The sequence below is a fragment of the Polyodon spathula genome, chromosome 11 (assembly GCF_017654505.1).
Source record: "Polyodon spathula isolate WHYD16114869_AA chromosome 11, ASM1765450v1, whole genome shotgun sequence".
Lineage (NCBI taxonomy): Eukaryota > Metazoa > Chordata > Actinopteri > Acipenseriformes > Polyodontidae > Polyodon > Polyodon spathula.
In genome coordinates, this window is record NC_054544.1 from 28,846,879 (window position 1) to 28,865,855 (window position 18,977).

Genomic DNA, 18,977 nt, shown 5'->3' on the forward strand with positions numbered 1-18,977 from the left:
GGCCAAATTTACATTCGCTACATGATCCTTCCTCTGGATCTTTCAAACAGAATCCTCAGAAGCACGATTGAGCGCCTCCAACAAGGAGGATGTTCCACCCCAACAGCCTCTACTGCCCCAGCCTGTTTTCAAAGGAAAATAGGACTGGGATCCTTTACTGTAAGTAACTTTAATTAAGTAACCCAAGGATTGCAGAGTACATAACATCTTGAAATAGACTGAACCACGGAACAGAAATAGAAGCCTGTATGCCGTATTCTGTGTATATTTTTAGATCATGTTGTTGTTTTTGTGTAATCAGTTCAGGGTTTAACCAATGTAATGAAAACAGTTTGAAGTCGTTAAGTAATGGAAGTGATACAATTTCCTGCTCCAGGTCATTTCAAATCTTTCAGTTCTAAAGACTAATCCTCAGCTTGCTTTACTTTGTGGACAGCAGATGTACAGGAATGCTCACTCGTGTCTGTCTCCTAAAAATAAACACCATGCTGCCTTGGGGGCACTCCTGCATGTGTAAATATACACGAAGATTCCACTATTCCATATTAACTATGGTTATTATACAAAGATAAAGCTTCTGCATGCTTGCTCGCTTGGCAATGTTTATAGTGGAACCCTGAGATTGAGCACAAACATTGAGTCTTTCAAGGTAGCAAATTGGTGGTATATATATATATATATATATATATATATATATATATATATATATAGTTATATATATATAATATATATATTATATATGAATATATATATATATATAATATATATATATATATTATATTACATTTGTGGCTGTTGTTGTTTTGTTATTTTTAATTGCCCATGCCGCCAATTAATAGCTGGTTTGATGCAGAAAGCCATCAGACCATTGTATTGTGTTACTGGTAGGAGTGTGGGCAGTTCCTGTTGAGAGCGTGGCATAGCCTCCAATGAGCCATTCCCTCACCATTTTAAACAACTTGAAATAATTAAAAAAAAGCACAACTTAGATATCAATTATAGTAGGAACTTTACTATAAATAGAACATTTGAATAAAAAATAATAATATTAATCTGATTAATAAGGCTTTTTTTCCTCTGCACATTTGACACTGAACATGTTTAGATACAAGGGAAATGATATGGTTTAATTCTTTTGGGGATCTGTAGTGTTACAGTTGCAAACAAACGAGCAAGGAACCAACAGATTTTCATCACAATGAGAATGGGACCCTTGATACTAAGGTTGCTCGCACTATTAAGAAGTAAGCAAACTGATATTAAAAGCTTGGTTCACGCTGCATAGACCCAGAGGCAGTCATTCCCTCCTTTTTTGCCCACTATTCTCAATTGCAATGGACCTGCACCTTTACAGAGGACAACCACGTGGAAAGGATAATTTTCCAAACCTACAAAACTAGAGACACCACTGCTCTCAGTTCCAAACGGATTAGAAGACCGATTGTTAGGCTTTGTCGGGTGATGTCATGGTCCTAAGTGGTTTGGTAGAAGGTGTATGTTGAGCACTTCAAAGCAGCTCATTTTGTTTTTGATTTTCTCAGCTGTGGTTTTCAATACAACCACATATCCTGCGGAGTGAGGTGAATGTTCTTTTAGGACTGTGATAAAAACAGCACTAAAGCAGTACTGAAGGTCATATATCTGTGCATCATCTGTGTGATTTATAGAGTTCCACCCCAGGGTAATTGCTGCTGCCTGGACCTGCTCTCACTTACTTTAGGAAGAGATTCATTGCTTAACTTTGTTTCAATTTAAATTAGGAATGAAATCAATACCAGGTGAACAGGACCAATACCCAAAGCATTCCATTTCCTTTTTAAAATCAATTCCAATTCCAATTGGAATTATAAGGGAATGGGAATTGGAATATATTAAAAGAGAATGAGAACTGGAATATATTAAAATGGAATGGGAAAACAACTAAATGAAATATTCAGCAGAGCTGCTGCTGCGGCTGTAGTAAAGGAGGCTTATCCTAAGAATGAGAGGGATCAGCTAGGTTTTCCAAAGATATCCATCAAGCCTGAATTATTGTGAATCATAGCAGTAATCAGTGAAACCTGTATTTTCTGGATGGCATTTCATTTGAATTGAAATAATTCTTTCTCATCTGGGTCGCGACAATTCAGCTCATTTCTGTATTGTAAATAGTTATGATCTGCTCACGTTCCAAAACAGCTCACAGGGAAAAATATAGAGAAGGGGTAAGTCTGGGGCTGTAATTAGTCAGCTTCTGAAACGAACAAGCAGTGTACTCTTACAAACGATGCCCGGATTTCAAAGCTGGTATGAGTTTGGAGTTTGTTAGGCAACACGAGAAATTAGTCATCTTTGTTTATCCGCAGGGGTAGTGAGCTTCTCCCATACTGCCCTACCAGCACTTCACAAAGCAGCAATCAGTTCAGTCTTCATGCCCATCCAATCTTGAGCAACTCTTACTCTGTGCCCAGTGCTGCACGTGTGCTGTGGAGGTTTAAGATGGCTAAGATACCAAAGTAATGCCAATGTTTTCCAGTAGGGAAGACAGGTACAGAACATATCAATTATGGATGTGTTGTATGCCTGATACCATATCATTCCTGTATGAGCTAAATTGTCATCTTTGCATGCTACCAAACACACAGAACTGCTTGGCACAACTAGAAGGGAGGGTCAATAAGCCAATGTCTTGGCCAAATGCTAGTGATGCAATTGCTTAACCTGACTCCTACAGTAGGGTTGCCAATACTTTGAATTTTACTTTTTGAACAGATAGTAATATGCAACATTCAGGTTTGGTAGCTGCATTTTTTGTTTGAAAAATGACTGTTTTCATTATAGAAATCAATGTTTGAAATGAAATGTCATTTAATTACAGTTCAGTAATTGTAACTACTTACATGTGTGTAAGATGGTTCGAGCTGGAGTATTGCATTTCATCAGTGCTTTCGAGTTTTGCGTTTGAAGCGTTATAGAAATGCATGCTCACAGTAAAAGGGGTCTGTACAGCTTAGAAGCCACACCCACACAACTCATCGTGACTGTCTAACCATAGTTTTCAATGTCAGCAGGGAGGATTGTGTGGCTTTTATGGGTTGTTTACTGACTGTAGCCTGGCTGCCAAACAGTCACACAAGACACAAACAAGCTGATTTATGTATTTTGGATCCAAGTCTTAATTAAATGTTGCCGTGGTCTGTTTCATTCCAAAAAATATATCTGGATAAAGGAAATTTCAAATGTCTGGACTCTTCAAGATAAACAGCATGGGACATCATCTGATGTACTGTACTGGCATTCATTGGGCACATACTGGTATCCCTGATCCAGACCTAACCCTTTGAGCCCATGTACAACATAACCCAAGCTTAGCTGAACTTCACTAACCTACAAATACTTTTGTAGCCCATATAATAAAATCTCATGCTAGGGTTTGCGTGCACACTGACTCATCTTTGTGTTATGCTCCAATTGTCCTTACACATTAAGACACCCCCTGTGTTGAAATACCTTTCAATGCTATTGTTTCACACTATAGCTAAAGTGAAGAATGTTGTGCAATAGGCAGGCATATCACTTTCATTTCAAATCCAGACACTTTGGTGATGTTGCACTGTGCTCCTGGTTTTGGAGTCCTATAGACTTAGTGGTGGAACATTAATGTGTGCTGTGCAAGCCACACTTGATGTCCTGTTGCTGATCACTTGTGCATTATGATGTGCGCATTGTCTGAATCTGTGGCTGAATCAGTGAAGGAAGGCAGGAATGAGCAAGCAGCTATTTGCTCCATCACTCTGCCTCCATGCCAGGGGAAGAAACAGCTCTTTTTGGACGGAAGGTACAAATCACAAGATGTTTAAAGAATATCTGGGGAATGCGTTTAAATAATTACAAAATAAATAGGCTGTAGAGTAGCCTGGGCATGCCAGGACAATAGCATGTGGAAAGGCATTGTAGTGTAGCCAACTACTTAACTGCAACTGTAAACAAAGAGTGCATTGTGTACACAACGGCAGAGATGCCAGGATCTGCTGGTACATGGCAAGGTTTTAAAGGCCACATGATTGGGAATGCTTTTATCATGGTTGAGGCTGTGCTTGCATACATAAAGTAATACATATATGCACATAACCTGAAGGGCTAGTTAAGGTCACATTCTGAGCCATTTCCTAAGCCAATTGCTGTACCAAATGCATTATGCATTACTCATATAAAAACAATAGCAATTTATTAACTGAAGTCCACTGCATTTAATTGAGAAAAGTAGCCGGTGTGAGCAAATGAAACAATGAAACAGTTCACTTTTCAAATTATAATCCAGGATTGCAAAATGTGAACTTTTCAACTCCCAGTGTTTAAAAATGTGCAATGCCTAAATAACAGTAGGAGTTGATCCATGGAAGTGGAAAACAGGGATAAAAGAAATGGTTTATACTCCACAGGTTTAATGTATGTGCATTACCTTTACAATGAAATCAACTGTCACTGTCACCTTCGTGCACCTCCTGGGCAAATGTTATCTCCATTTGTCCTGGTGATCTGTAACAACCCCAATGTGTACCTTGGCAAGCTGCTAATGTTGATTAGATCTATTAGATTAAACCATTCATATTCTTCCCATATGACTAGATACAGTAGCGAAAATCCACTTGCTGCATGCAAATCAGAATGCCAGGTCCTGAGCTGCACAATGCCCTATCACAAAAGAGATCAGGGAAAGCTTAAACACTAACACTGCATCTCAAGAGAAATGCTCAATCAATCAACACAGAATGCTTTCAAATGGTTTCTTCTCTTTTGAATATTGACGCTTTTAATTTCCAAATCACTCACTTTTATGTTCTTTTATCCCATTATCTGTTACAGATACCTGATAAGCCTTTTCATGCTGATAGTTTGTGTGACAGTTATTACGCTTCTGTGCCCGGCGGATATGCAAACATCCGTCAATCAGCTCTCCTCTGCAAGCTACAGCAAGTGTCTGTAGAGACACAGTTGATACCTGTGGGTCATACACAAATTTAGTGGCCGAATAACATTTGTTAAAACATGTAGAGTTTCTATCGTGATCCAGAAGTAACTAAACTGATTCTAGTATGACAAGTCAGTTCTTTATTTCTTTATTAAGATCACTACAGTAGATGCATGCTATCAGCACTGCACTGCATTTTATTTTATATATATATATATATATATATATATATATATATATATATATATATATATATATATATATATATATATATATATAGTACTGTGCAAAAGTTTTAGGCAGGTGTGAATAAATGCTGTAAAGTAAGAATGCTTTCAAAAATAGACATGTTAATAGATTATATTTATCAATTAACTAAATGCAAAGTGAGTGAACAGGAGAAAAATCTAAATCAAATCCATATTTGGTGTGACCACCCTTTGCCTTCAAAACAGCATCAATTCGTTTAGGTACACTTGCACAAAGTCTGGGATTTTGTAGGCATATAGTCAGGTGTATGATTAAACAATTATACCAAACAGGTGCTAATGATCATTAATTCAATATGTAGGTTGAAACACAATCATTAACTGAAACAGAAACAGCTGTGTAGGAGGAATAAAACTGGATGAGGAACAGCCAAACTCAGCTAACAAGGTGAGGTTGCTGAAGACAGTTTACTGTCAAAAGTCATACACCATGCACAGCAACAAGACACAAGGTAGTCAGCAAGGTCTCTCCCAGGCAGAAATTTCAAGGCAGACAGGGGTCTCCAGATGTGATTTCCAAGCTCTTTTGAAGAAGCACAAAGAAACGGACAACGTTGAGGACCGTAGATGCAGTGGTCGGCCAAGGAAACTTATTGCAGCAGATAAAAGACACATCATGTTTACTTCCCTTCGCAATCGGAAGATGTCCAGCAGTGCCATCAGCTCAGAATTGGCAGAAAACAGTGGGACCCTGGTACACCCATCTACTGTGCGGAGAAGTCTGGTCAGAAGTGGCCTTCATGGAAGACTTGCAGCCAAAAAGCCATACCTCCGACATGGAAACAAGGCCAAGCGACTCAACTATGCACGAAAACACAGGAATTGGGGTGCAGAAGAATGGCAGCAGGTGCTCTGGACTGATGAGTCAAAATTTGAAATATTTGGCTGTAACAGAAGGCAGTGTGTCGCCGAAGGGCTGGAGAACGGTACACAAATGAATGCCTGCAGGCAACAGTGAAGCATGGTGGAGGTTCCTTGCAAGTTTGGGGCTGCATTTCTGCAAATGGAGTTTGGGATTTGGTCAGAATTAATGGTCTCCTCACTGCTGAGAAGTACAGGCAGATACTTATCCATCATGCAATACCATCAGGGAGGCATCTCATTGGCCCTAAATTTATTCTGCAGCATGACAACGACCCCAAACATACAGCGAAAGTCATTAAGAACTATCTTCAGCGTAAAGAAGAACAAGGAGTCCTGGAAGTAATGGTATGGCCCCCACAGAGCCCTGATCTCAACATCATCGAGTCTGTCTGGGATTACATGAAGAGAGAGAAGCAACTGAGGCTGCCTAAATCCACAGAAGAACTGTGGTTAGTTCTCTAAGATGTTTGGGCCAACCTACCTGCCAAGTTCCTTCAAAAACTGTGTGCATGTGTACCTGGAAGAATTGATGCTGTTTTGAAGGCAAAGGGTGGTCACACCAAATATTGATTTGATGTAGATTTTTCTTCTGTTCACTCCCTTTGCATTTAGTTAATTGATAAATATAATCTATTAACATGTCTATTTTTACATGTCATTCTTACTTTACAGCATTTTTTCAAACCTGCCTAAAACTTTTGCACAGTACTGTATATGTGTGTGTGTGTGTATATATATATATACACACACACACACACACAGTGCCGTTAAAAAGTATTTGCCCCCTGTCTGATTTTCTGCCTTTTTTCATCGTCCAAGTCCTGATGCAGCAAAGCATCCACAAATCATGACACCACCACCACGTTTGACCGTTGGTATAAGGTTCTAACTGTGGAATGCAGTATTTGTTTTTTGCCAGACATAACGGGGACCATGTTGCCCCTATTTTTGACTCATTTGTCCATAGAACATTGTTGAGGATCATCCAGGTACTTTTTGGTAAAATTGAGACGAACATTCTTGTTCTTCTTAGTGAGCAGTGCTTTCCGCCTTGCTGCTCTGCTATGAAACCCACTTTTTCCCAGTGTCTTTCTGATGGTGGAGTCATGAACACTGACCTTAGCCAAGCCAAGAGAGGCCTGCAAATCACTGGATGCTGTTTGAGTGTTCTTTGTGAATTATCTGATGATTTTACTCCTTGCTCTTGGAGATATTTTGGCAGGACGTCCACTCCTGGGAAGATTCACTATTGTCCCCAGCTTTCTCCATTTGGACAATATGGCTCTGACTGTGGCTTGGTGGAGCCCCAGAGCCTTATGAATGATTTTGTAACCCTTTCCAGACTGATAGGCATCAAAAACTTTTTTTTTTTTCCGGAGGTCCTCAGGAATTTATTTTGATCGTGGCATGATGTGCCTCTAGAACTTGTGTGCTGACAACTTCACTCTGATGCTAAGGGCCAAAGTTAGTCAGATTTATATTGGCCAGGGCTGGCCCAAATCAGGTCTGATTGTTAACAGAAGTATTCAAACAGCTGGCCCTAACTATCCATTTAATTGGGTTGAGTTAACTAGGGGAGGCTATAACTTTTTCACACTTGAGGAATGCATGTTTGATTACCTTGCACACCAAACAAATGAAAGAAGAACGAAACTTTGGTGTAATTTTTTTCTCTCAGACTCCCCTATATATTACTACAACCCATGAAAAGATCTGACCAAATTCATTGTGAAAAATGTGCTGGGATAAGTTGGTAGTTAAGTGGTGTGAAATGACTATAATAAAAGTTAATGTCTTTTTACTAAGTCATTAGCTTCCATCTCTGTATTTAATTTTCTGATAGCCAGCACTAACAGCTTGAACAATGAATGTAGAGCTCTCTAATGTAAGGTGCTTGTTATTAGAACTAAACAATGTGAATCACGAAACATGTATGAAAAGTATTATCAAGTATAATATTCAATGCTCTGTTCAGATGAGATACTGTACAGTCCTTTGATCTCTCTCTGTTTGGTTTGTGCTTAGATTTACACAATACTGTAAATGGGCCACTGTTGACTTTATCTGTCATGACCCAAAGGGATGGAATAAAGTGCAAGTTGAATGTTTACCTTCCAGCTAATTAAGAGAATGAATGAAGCAGTAGACCAGATCAGTAAAATCTCAGTGTGACAGGGGTCAGGTTGTGAAAGTAAAAGTGTAAGTGGTAGGTTGTGTCAGTAGGTTACTGACCCCTACAGTCAGGATGAGGTGATGCAGTTTTGTCTTGTGTAGCGGAGGGCTGCTAGTTCGCTGTCGGCTTGGCATCAGCTGTCTAACAATCAGACAGATCAAACCTGCAGGAACATAGAATCAAATGTCTTTTTAATTTATTGTTCACATTTCCCTTAAATTGTTCTGACTTTACCTGGCTTAGAGCTGCTTTGAGCTTGTCTGGGGAATCCTAAATACCAGCAATGAACTTCTTTCCTCATTGCATTCAAATCAGATGATGTGACCATGTGACCTTCAACTCTGCCAGCTCTTCCTAATCTACTACTATCTAGACAGCGAGCAGGAGGGGCTAGCAGAGTCACACTGTCATATAGTTCGAATGGAATGAGGAAGGGTGCTCAGTCCCGGCAGTTAAGATTCTCCAGACAAGCAGCTCAAAGCAGGTGAAAGCATATTTAAAAAGAAATTAACTCCCAGTCATACAACCAGCTGAAATCCATCATCATATTGGCTTGCAATGGGATTCAGGTGGGAGTTGAATGACAGTTATGATGAGGTGTCAGGCTGCTCAAAAAATCTTTACAATGCACATTAGTTTGTCAGGCAAGCATTGCTGACATCTGCTCTAATCGTCAGGATGTTCAGATTATTTTTGTATTTATTTTTTAGTTATGTTATTGCGTAATACCTTCACTTCAGAGAATTATCTTGACTTGGAACTGCAATTTACAGCTGCTACTTGTTTTGTTTCTTGGTTGGTGGTAACCATGACTACATTTGCAACACTAAAAAATCTGTGTATATATTCCCACCGATCAGCCGATGCAGTTCAGAAGTGCCAATTTTAGCTTTTAAAGGTAAAGTGTCTCTAAGTCTCTCTTACACAGCCTATGCCTGTAACAGTGTGTCTTTAGTGGGCCTGACCCATGAGATAAAATCTTGCTTTATTTTAAGGTTTTTTAACTACCGTTTGGTATTCATTAATTTATTTTTTTTTACTTATTTTTCAAAACCCTTTAGAGAGTTTGGAAGTAATGTCAGATCAGTGATCACAAGAGACATCATATACACAGTAGTTGTCTACATTACGTACATCTCTTTTGATTGAAAAGAGATCTCCCTCAGACATAGAAATTGTACCTTGTTGATGGCTTTTGCCATCTTGACAAAACCTGCTGTATGCCTTTCATTACTACTTAACACATTGCCGTTGTATCCTATATAGCCATCCATGTCACTCATTCAAAATAAGTAGTGGCTGACTACAATCAACTACTGACTACAATCCCGCAACCCCCATGAATCATGTGACCAAGATAATAATGTTTTCCCCAATGTGGAACCATTGATATAGTCCTAGCGGCCACAACAACCCAACTCCCTGGTGGTGTATCCCTATCAGATCAAAATGTGGGGGCTTCAACTGAGCAGGGATCCCACAAGTAATGCCCCTCATGTTATGTGACCTCTCCTGTTTGTTTTTTTGACAGCTCAATTTTATCTGCTTTTGCCTCCCGTTTTATTTCTGAACTGAAAGCAAGAGCAAGGTGCATTTGACTTGCATTCATGAAGCTGTCAGACTGAGTGAAAAGCCCCTTTCATGTCACTGAGCTGAGCCACATTGCCTTCAGCTTCTACGTTATAAAGCTCTAGTTTAAGTTCATGATGTAGCAATGCAAAGTGTTACTGTGGAGTAGACTGCAGCTCTCTATCACAGGTAATGGGAGATTACAGGGATTTATTTTCAATAATCAGAATAAATAATTGACCCACACAGCACTGTACAGCGTGACTTGGCTTATTAGGGGCTGACATTGAGAGGTGAGAGACTCAGCTGTCAAAAACAGAATTACCTCTCACTGAGTTTTTAACACTAACACCCACATTTATTATTTTTAATCACAGCTATCTCTATTTTTAACTTATTTCTGCAGTTTCATTACATTCTGTCTTTTTGCTTTTTCATTTTGCCTTCATTCCTGGCCAGCACCAGACCAAAATTTTACATTCAACTTCCTATATATAAATATGCTCCCTAAACCAAAAGACGACACCAATAAAGTCTTCTTGTTGAAATGTGTCTCCAAAACATTTGAACTTGTTCCTTCTCATACCAGCCCATGAAAAATGAAATCAGTTCAATTCTTTGAAAAAACATTCCCAAGAGAAGCCTTTATCTCTTCGTTGATAAAGTCAACATTGTCTTACAATTATTTGAACTCTTCTTAATCAATATCAAAATTCTTAGCAATGAATTTAGAGCAGGCCTACTATATGTTCTAAATACATTACAAATAATAACTAAAATTAGAAAAAAAAGAGGCACACTTTGTTTGAATGCCAAAACTAAACTGAATTGTTGTACCTTATTAGACATCACTTGAGTGTCCTTTTCGTCTGCTTTGTTTCTTATCAAGCATCACATGCTCTGCTGTAAACTGCAGCAACAAGCCATGTATATTTATAAGATATGAATCATCCAGCACTTTGTGCCAGTGCTCCACTGGATACCAGAACATTGGGTACAAGTGCAACATCAACATAGTAAAACTGAACATGTTTTTGATCAAACCCTATCAAATATGATGGCTACTAAGTAAACATCAAGCTGTCATTAAGGAGATGCACACAGTATTTCTGTTTGTCCTCACTGTTTTCCAGCTAAGAGGTCACATTATAATTATTATCATTTATTTATTTAGCTAATATTGTAAGAGAGGGATGTTTAAGCCACATGGAATGAGCCAGTAGAGTTTTGAGAAGTCTGGCCAAGCCAAAGACTCTGAACGAGTTTAGAAGATCGAAATGACTCGAAACGTCCAATATCAGCAATCAAAAAAAACAGTGCAAAAGAAAAAAGAAGAGAGGAGAAATAAGTGTTTCAGGCAGCTTTTGATAGGGTCCTGTGCGAAATAGTTTAGGAAAGCAACTAATAGGCTGTCACCCATGCCAAGGACAGGGAATTAAATCAGCCTGCCTGTATTTTAAGCATGGCTGTATTTTGAGGTAAAAGGAAGGCAATGGCAGAGCTGGAGAAAGCCACAGAGCCTTGGACAATGGCAGTGTAACATGTTTTTATTGTTTTTTACAGAGCGAACAGCACAGAAAGTAACTGCAAAGCAGCATGCCGCTCTCAATCATGGCAGACGTGATGAGTTGAAATGGGTGTGAGCGACTTGCAGATGGTCTACAAGTTGTAAACAACTTCAGCTTACCAGCTGTGGGAAGTTCAAAGATTATATTAAACTAGCAATAATAACATAATATTGAATCAGCTCTGGTAGACAATCTGAAGAGTGGGACACAATGGCAATTAAAATTAACTTGCAGTTTGGAGTGTTTTACAGTGCCAGAGATAAGCAGTGCAGCTAGAGCATAGAGACGGGCGGCTATTTAAAGAAATGATTCAAGTAGTGACGTGTCTCGATGATAAAGATAAGCTGAGGATCTGCTTCAGTCATCTGAATCCCTAGAGTATCTGGGCTACACAAACAACTACAAGAGGCAGGCCACTAAAGGAAGCAGAGTGCAGGGAGATTCTCCATCAACAGACACGGATTCAATTGTATAAAAAGCTTTGCATCTGCTAAACTACCAGAAAGTTTACCAAGATCCAAGTTCCTCTTCAAGCTTCAATTTAGGCCAATAATTAAAAAAAGAAACCGCTGTGCTGGTTTACAGACTAGAACTTGGAGGGGATTCAGGGTACAGTTTGTTCTTGGAACAGGCCGGATTCTGACTCTGACATTCGTAAAATGTTGGGAAGCGGAGCCAAATGAGCAATGTCGAGGAACTGTGGTTTTAACCCCTGAATGAAACTGCACTCTCTGTTTTTTGGACACATGGATGTGCACACGTGTGTGTGTTTGCAGGTCCTTCTAGTCTTCAGCATCAGCTTTCTGTAACAGGCAGTGTTGTAACATGCAATCTGTGCATAAAACACAGTACTCGATTCAAAGACATGTATGTATGCAATATTGATAGCTGATCCATGAGGTTAGTAATGTAATACATTTACATGAATTGCACGTTCTTTAAAAGTATAATAGTAATGTTGGATTATGTTGTGGTTTCATGAAAATTACTTTGATATGACCACATGAACTTCAACTGATGAGAATTGAATTGAACAAAAAGATCTCTATCTATCTATCTATCTATCTATCTATCTATCTATCTATCTATCTATCTATCTATCTATCTATCTATCAGAATGCTCTTTGTTAATCTATACATATGCAAACTGCATAGATGTTTATTTCAGATAAAATGAGTAATTGAACTGAATTCTGGTACATGTCTCCTGTTTCTATCAAAGAGGTCTCATCCAAACTAGAACATTCTGACAGCATGTGTAGGTTTTGTTCGCCCATTGGGACAGCACATGCAGGGTTATGATTTGGATTGTTACACGAAGCACGGCAGTTTTCAAGCTTCGTGTTTCGTGGACCTTTAGACTTTATTATCACAATCGCAAAACATAATCTCATGCACAGAAAAATATATTTGAGTGTGCCAAGTGAATTGTTTTGTACACTGAAAAAGTGCACACATTAACAATCAAGTAGAGCTCTGAATAACTCTTAGTCAATGCCTTTTGTGTTATACACTGTAATGTATACAGATGAGGCTTAAACTAATACAGCATGTCCATCACTGGGCAGCTTGCACCATTACCAACTATGATATATTGTTTTGTTTTGCATTTTTGCCAAATGCAAATATACGAATTCATCAGTAGCTTGCAAAAAAAGATCCCCACCCCCCTTTTTTCAACTAGTAACTAAATAAGTTAAAGGTCTTATTATGTGATGTTTAAAACTGAGTGCCTTGGAGTCCTGTGAGAAAGTAGGTGACAGGGCTATTCTGAGAGCTCATCACACACCACCTTCACAGGCAACCAGCCAAATCCCCAAGAATATTGCACTGTACTTGGGACGTGGGCGAGGAATACAAAAACAATCAATTCACTGCAGAACCTGCTAAACTATTCATTTGCTTTTTAACTTTCAGACTGCCCTTCAGGGATGAGACAAGGAAGCTGAGAGAATGAAAAGCTGTGTCTTTTCCTGGTTTTGCATCTCTGACCTGGGTTACCCTATGACCTCCTGTACACTAAAACTGTTTGACATCGTTCAGGCTTTTCAACCCACCCCAATGAATTCTGGTATGTTTGACCTGTCTCAGGTACCTTTCACAGCAGGACTACATTTCCCAGAACTCATTGGGGTGTGAGTTGAAAAGCCTGAACTGTCCTACTTTTGGTTCCATTGCCAAGGGTTGCACCACAATTCTTATCTTAGTTCTGCCATGAAAAAGGGACACTCTGTCTTTATGCCTGTTCTAAATATTTGTGTGCACATTTGCTCCTATTTTCCAAAGAAGTTTGCTTCGGAAACAGCTTAGCTGTGATGTGGAGCAGGCTGGGGTTATACAGTATTACTGTATAACAGGGGAAGTTCTAATGGAACAGATGTGCTGTACACACCCAACATGAGCTTCAGTGTGTCTATCTCCACAGCATTATCAACACCTCTTAACAGTGTAGGGGAGTCTCTTACAGTAGGTGTACCTTTAGTGCAATTACAAGTTTGATCCTAATTTATTATTTAGATCAATTGATTACAACCTAATGCCATTTTGCAAAGGCTACTGTCGTGTTCTGTCTTAGCAGTGAGCAAGGGACAAATCTGATGACAGAACGCTGTCAATGAAATGGAAATTGGCTGGTGAGAGAAGGAAAGTAGAAAAGGTACTGTTTTCTATTTGAATTGTGTTATTAAATAGACTCCAGAGCAGCAATATGTGCAAGTATGACCCACCAATTTTAAACCAGTAGTCCAGCATCCATTTGGTCTTAGCTGCAATGTTCCACAGCTAGCTAATGATTTCAGACCTCCTTGTACTTAGTCGGTTCCCAGCGTCCCAGTGTTGAATTGTGAATATAGTGCATGCGGAAGTTAGAGAATGGATCATAAAAATGTCGGGACAAACAATTGTAGCCTGACTGGGAATTGCCAGAAACACGTGACCAGTAAGTCAGGGTTTTTAATTTAAAAAACTATAACAAGTATAAAAACAGTAACACACATGTATTAGTGGGAGGAGACTAAACTACACCGAGAGCAGCAGCTTCCCAGACTGTGATATCATTACGCCAGGACAACAGTAAATAATGGCGATTTTTTTCAGGTGGAAAATAAGGAGCCATATATATAGAATTTACTGAAAGTACTCAAGAATTCAAGGTAATGTTCCATTTTACTCACCCAAAATACATTTTACTCACATACTGTCAAAATTGGAGAGTGTGTGTGTGTATATATATATATATATATATATATATATATATATATATATATATAATATATATAGCATAGCATAGCATAGCTTTGCATAATTCCTTCCCCTTTTCACTATATAAAAAAAAATAAATCCCTTCTCACTTTTGAGTTCACATTGTTGTGTTTGTTTTCTGTATTCCAGGAACAAATGGCCCCATGAGAATGAAAGCATTACCATCTGGCAGCCCGCAGCGACTCTCATTGCTGTTCATGCAGGGTTCATCTCTCAACCACAAATCTCACGCAGAGCACCTAACAGTCTTAACGATGCTTCTGTTAATGATCTTATCTAACTTGTAATTATCTCAATGCTCTTGAAGGAAGCAGCAGAGAGGAAAGTAGTGGATGTATTTAGTGCGTTCCTCTCAGACTTCCCTATTTCAATTGTTTGGGAGTTGAACAGGCTGCTATGCGCATTACCCAGTTCACGGGTTTCTTCCTATCAGTTCTAGGATATGGTCATGGGTTATTGCAACACTGTGCTCCGAACCTACTGTATTTAGCTTCCCTATAAACGTCTGTCTAGTTACTTTGCTCAGTAATTTTGCTTTTTGTACCAAAGTTACGCATGGTTTGGGCAATCTTTAACATAGTGTCTGACTTCACTGCACTTCACAATCCATAGGACTGAAGGAAAATTGCACAAGGTTTATTTAATCGTATTTGCGTGGTTACACTCATTTTATAATGAACTTTACTCGCCGATCGTTCAGTGCCCTACTGAAGTAACACGTTTTATTTATTTTCTACAAAGAGGAAGTGCTCATCGATTCTCTCAGAAGTCTAAAGCTAGTGCAGTGCACCAACCGTGGCTCTAACTGCCATCTGGTGGCTTAACCTGGAATCTGCAACTGTTTGTAACGTCGCAGTTACCGTCCTACTGTGGAACTGTTTCCACATTGCTGAGTGGCAATTTGGCAGCCTTTTAAAAGCCTGCAAAGTTTTCTGATGGCACCTGTTCTCTCTCCAGTCGATACAGTGGGGTCGATAACTTTATTTTGAAACTCAAACTCCTTTTTTTTTTTTTTTTTTTGTTTGTTTGTTTTCTTATACACAAACCGACCAGCTGATTTTCATGAGCCCTAAATACAATTCTATAATTTTAGCCGGTGGTGTGTTTGTGATGACTGTAGCGAACTGTACCTATACCTACGGTGTGCTTTTCAAATGGAACATCCTTGAATGAATATGTAAATGTCCATGCTTTACCTGAATGACTAAACATTCCCGCTCACTGGGAACCCACTGAAACGTGTATGGCAGGGAGATTCATTCCACCTGTCGAGTAATACAAATGGGAAAACTACAGCATGTGAACTTTCAAAATGCAATATATTATTTTGAGCTTAATTGGATGGATAATGATCCATTTCACAATGTTCTTCCATTAGGGCTTACGATTCAAATACAGTATAAGGATGAATGAAGCTGCCTTTGTCGATAGCGAGTCTTGGAAAAGAGTCAAACGAGACATGGAGCTGCATAAAGTTTCAAGAACATTGGACTAGGTGCATTGAGTCTGCTGGGGGGGGGGGGGTTGTATTTTAAAGAAAGGAATAACTGCAATCTCTTCTTCTGGGTTAGCCCATAACATTAGAAGCCAAATATTATTGTATCGACGAGGAGGTATCGACGGATATCTTTACTGTTGAACAGTTTGCCTTGGGACAGTAATCTGAGACAGGTGCGAGAGAAGCTGTTTGTGTTACTGTGTTACTGTGTAGCAGATTACAGCAACTTCCAGGAAATGCTCCTCGCAATTTAAAGACTTAGATTCCAGTAATGTGGTTAGTAGGAGACTAAACCATCATGACAGGTTGTTGGCTGGGTTTCAAACACGTGGTATTCTCTGTGGTATCCCACCCGTGGCCACATCTGCTAAAGTGAGTCAGGGTGTTGTTTTATTTTTTTGGAAGAGAGTTTTCACTGAGCTGAAGTAATCTGTAGCATCTTGGCTACTGTATCAGTTTGTACATTAAGGAATGGGGTTAGAACTGCATTTGCCTCGAAAGTCAACACAATTATGGGACGTCTTTCCAAGCTTTTTGCTCCAGTGCAAAACGTGCTTCCCTTTTTTCTAACTCTGAATGTACTCAAGCTAATTTTCCAAAACGAAGTTCTCTTTTTCACATTTTTGTTGTCTCTTGGTAGATTTTGCTCTGGAGCAAAAACGTTTTGAAAATCACCCTGTTAGTGTTCAAATCTGCAGGTATTTCCTGTAAAACAAAAACACTTAAAAGCCCCTACATTAAATGTCTGAGTTGTTATTGGGTGTGTTGTTCCTTTCTGGGAAAATAAATCCTGCTGATGACAATTCAGAGAAAAGCTTTGACAATCTAGCCTTCTAATAAAGTACAGTGCACACAGACCATGCTTCCTACTATAAAGATTGAGGTATGACATATTGTGTCAGCTTTGATATGCAATTACTATAAATAAATTTTATTTTAAAATGCAATTAATATACATGCAAAGAGGTCGTCGAGTTGCTTGGGTTTTTTAAAGGAATGCCTCACTGCATTGTCTTATTAGTTGCAGTCTTGTTTAAAACGACATGGAGCTGATCCCAGCGCAACTATTACAGCTTATGCAAGATGCAAACAGTGTGCAGTGTGTTACTTACAGTAACAGTATGCATGCATATCTACTGTTAATTTCCAGGAGACAAATAAATACTATATTACAGCTACAGCACATTCTCCTCTTCCACCTCAATAGCTTTAGACATTTTCAACGTATCGGTACACAAAGAAAACCTTTTACAAGCTTTTTTTTTTCTTTTTTTCAGTGACATCATAGTCTATTTCAGTAAGCAGCCTGTGTCCTGTAACTCTTGTTGACACTATAACTATATTTCAACTTGTCTCTAAACGTCCAATGTAATGTTGCTCCGCTCTGAAGCTAGACTATCGACAGATCTCATTAAATTACCATCAGTCACACTCAGGTGCCTGAAATCTGAACTGTGACACATTCAAGCATTTGAAATGATGTACACGGGCACTCGTTTTCATGGAGTCATGATTCTTGACGCTGCCATCTTGTGGAAGCTGACGCGTACTACAGCATTGTAGGGGAAAAAAACGTACTCAAGAGATACTACTGTACAGAACTGTAAAACTTACTTCTCGTCATGAGTTTTTTGCACATTACCAGTAAAACGATTAAGCATGTTCCTCTCTTCAAGTTCATAGCTCAGTAGCCTAATTTAATTTCTATTCTCTTGTGATGCATTGCACTGTATCAGACCAGTATAGGATATACTCACACGATATAAGACAGCAGGCTTTGTGACTATTGCAATTGTAGGAGGAAGAACAGTCCCTGGTAGCCGAGAAGCCAAATGCAAATGTCATCAATATCTTGTCGAATTTCATCAATTTGAAAACACCTTTAATTAACCACATTTTTTAAGCCCATGTTTTATCACTGTATTTATCTGTGATTTACCTTGTCTAATTAGAAGTACACAGCACAACTGCAGGCTGTACATTAGAAACGCCCATTACCATTAATGTGATAAACTTACTTTCTTATCACCCTTTTTGTATTACAAACATTACTGTTGTCCAGTAGGGTTGCCGACTGGCCCCATAATTCAGGAACACAAGACGGGTCAGGTTTTTCAGCTCATCTCTCTAACTGCACATTCGTTCATTTTATTGAACATGTCAAGTGAGTGTGACTTGCGTGAACTGTCGTTAAAGGAAATTAACTGTTTTGCCAACTATTACTAAAAGTGCACACCTGTCTGAGGATCGTTGTGAGTATCGTTTCCATCAATCAGACCGATACAGCTCTCTGACTTGCTGTGTTTGTCTAATTGGCGTAGGACTCTGTGAAGCAGGATTAAATATTTAATAAACATAATCATAATTTAACCACAAGGTTAAACAATAAAGAGTGCGGGTGAATGCAAACTTCTCTATAACGACGGAATTGTAGTATTTTGACAGATATTGTTTTCTATATACAATTTTAAGCAATACGATTTTAATGTGTGGTCCAGCGGTTAAAGTCCAGGGCTTGTAATCAGAAGGTCACTGGTTAAAATCACACCCCCCTCCCCCTCTCTGCCATTGATTGACTCACTGTGACCCTGAGCAAGTCACTTAACTTCCTAAAGCGCTTTGTGATGGCGGTCCACTATGAAAGGCGCTATATATAATAAATATATATATATATATATATATATATATATATATATATATATATATATATATATATATATATATAATATATATATTGCTATTGTGGTTATGATGCTCTCCCGATAGAATCGCCACCGCAATTAAACACATTTAATAAAGTTGTTCACGCATTTACACTCACTTG

General features: G+C 38.8%; 1 long non-coding RNA gene across 1 annotated transcript; it reads left to right on the forward strand.

Annotated features, from left to right (window-relative positions):
• The first annotated feature begins 11,156 nt into the window (after positions 1-11,156).
• Positions 11,157-15,718, forward strand: LOC121323501. Its single transcript, XR_005951142.1, has 3 exons — positions 11,157-12,294; positions 13,312-14,546; positions 14,785-15,718. It is a non-coding gene; the product is annotated as an uncharacterized LOC121323501 (long non-coding RNA).
• The last annotated feature ends 3,259 nt before the right edge of the window (positions 15,719-18,977 follow it).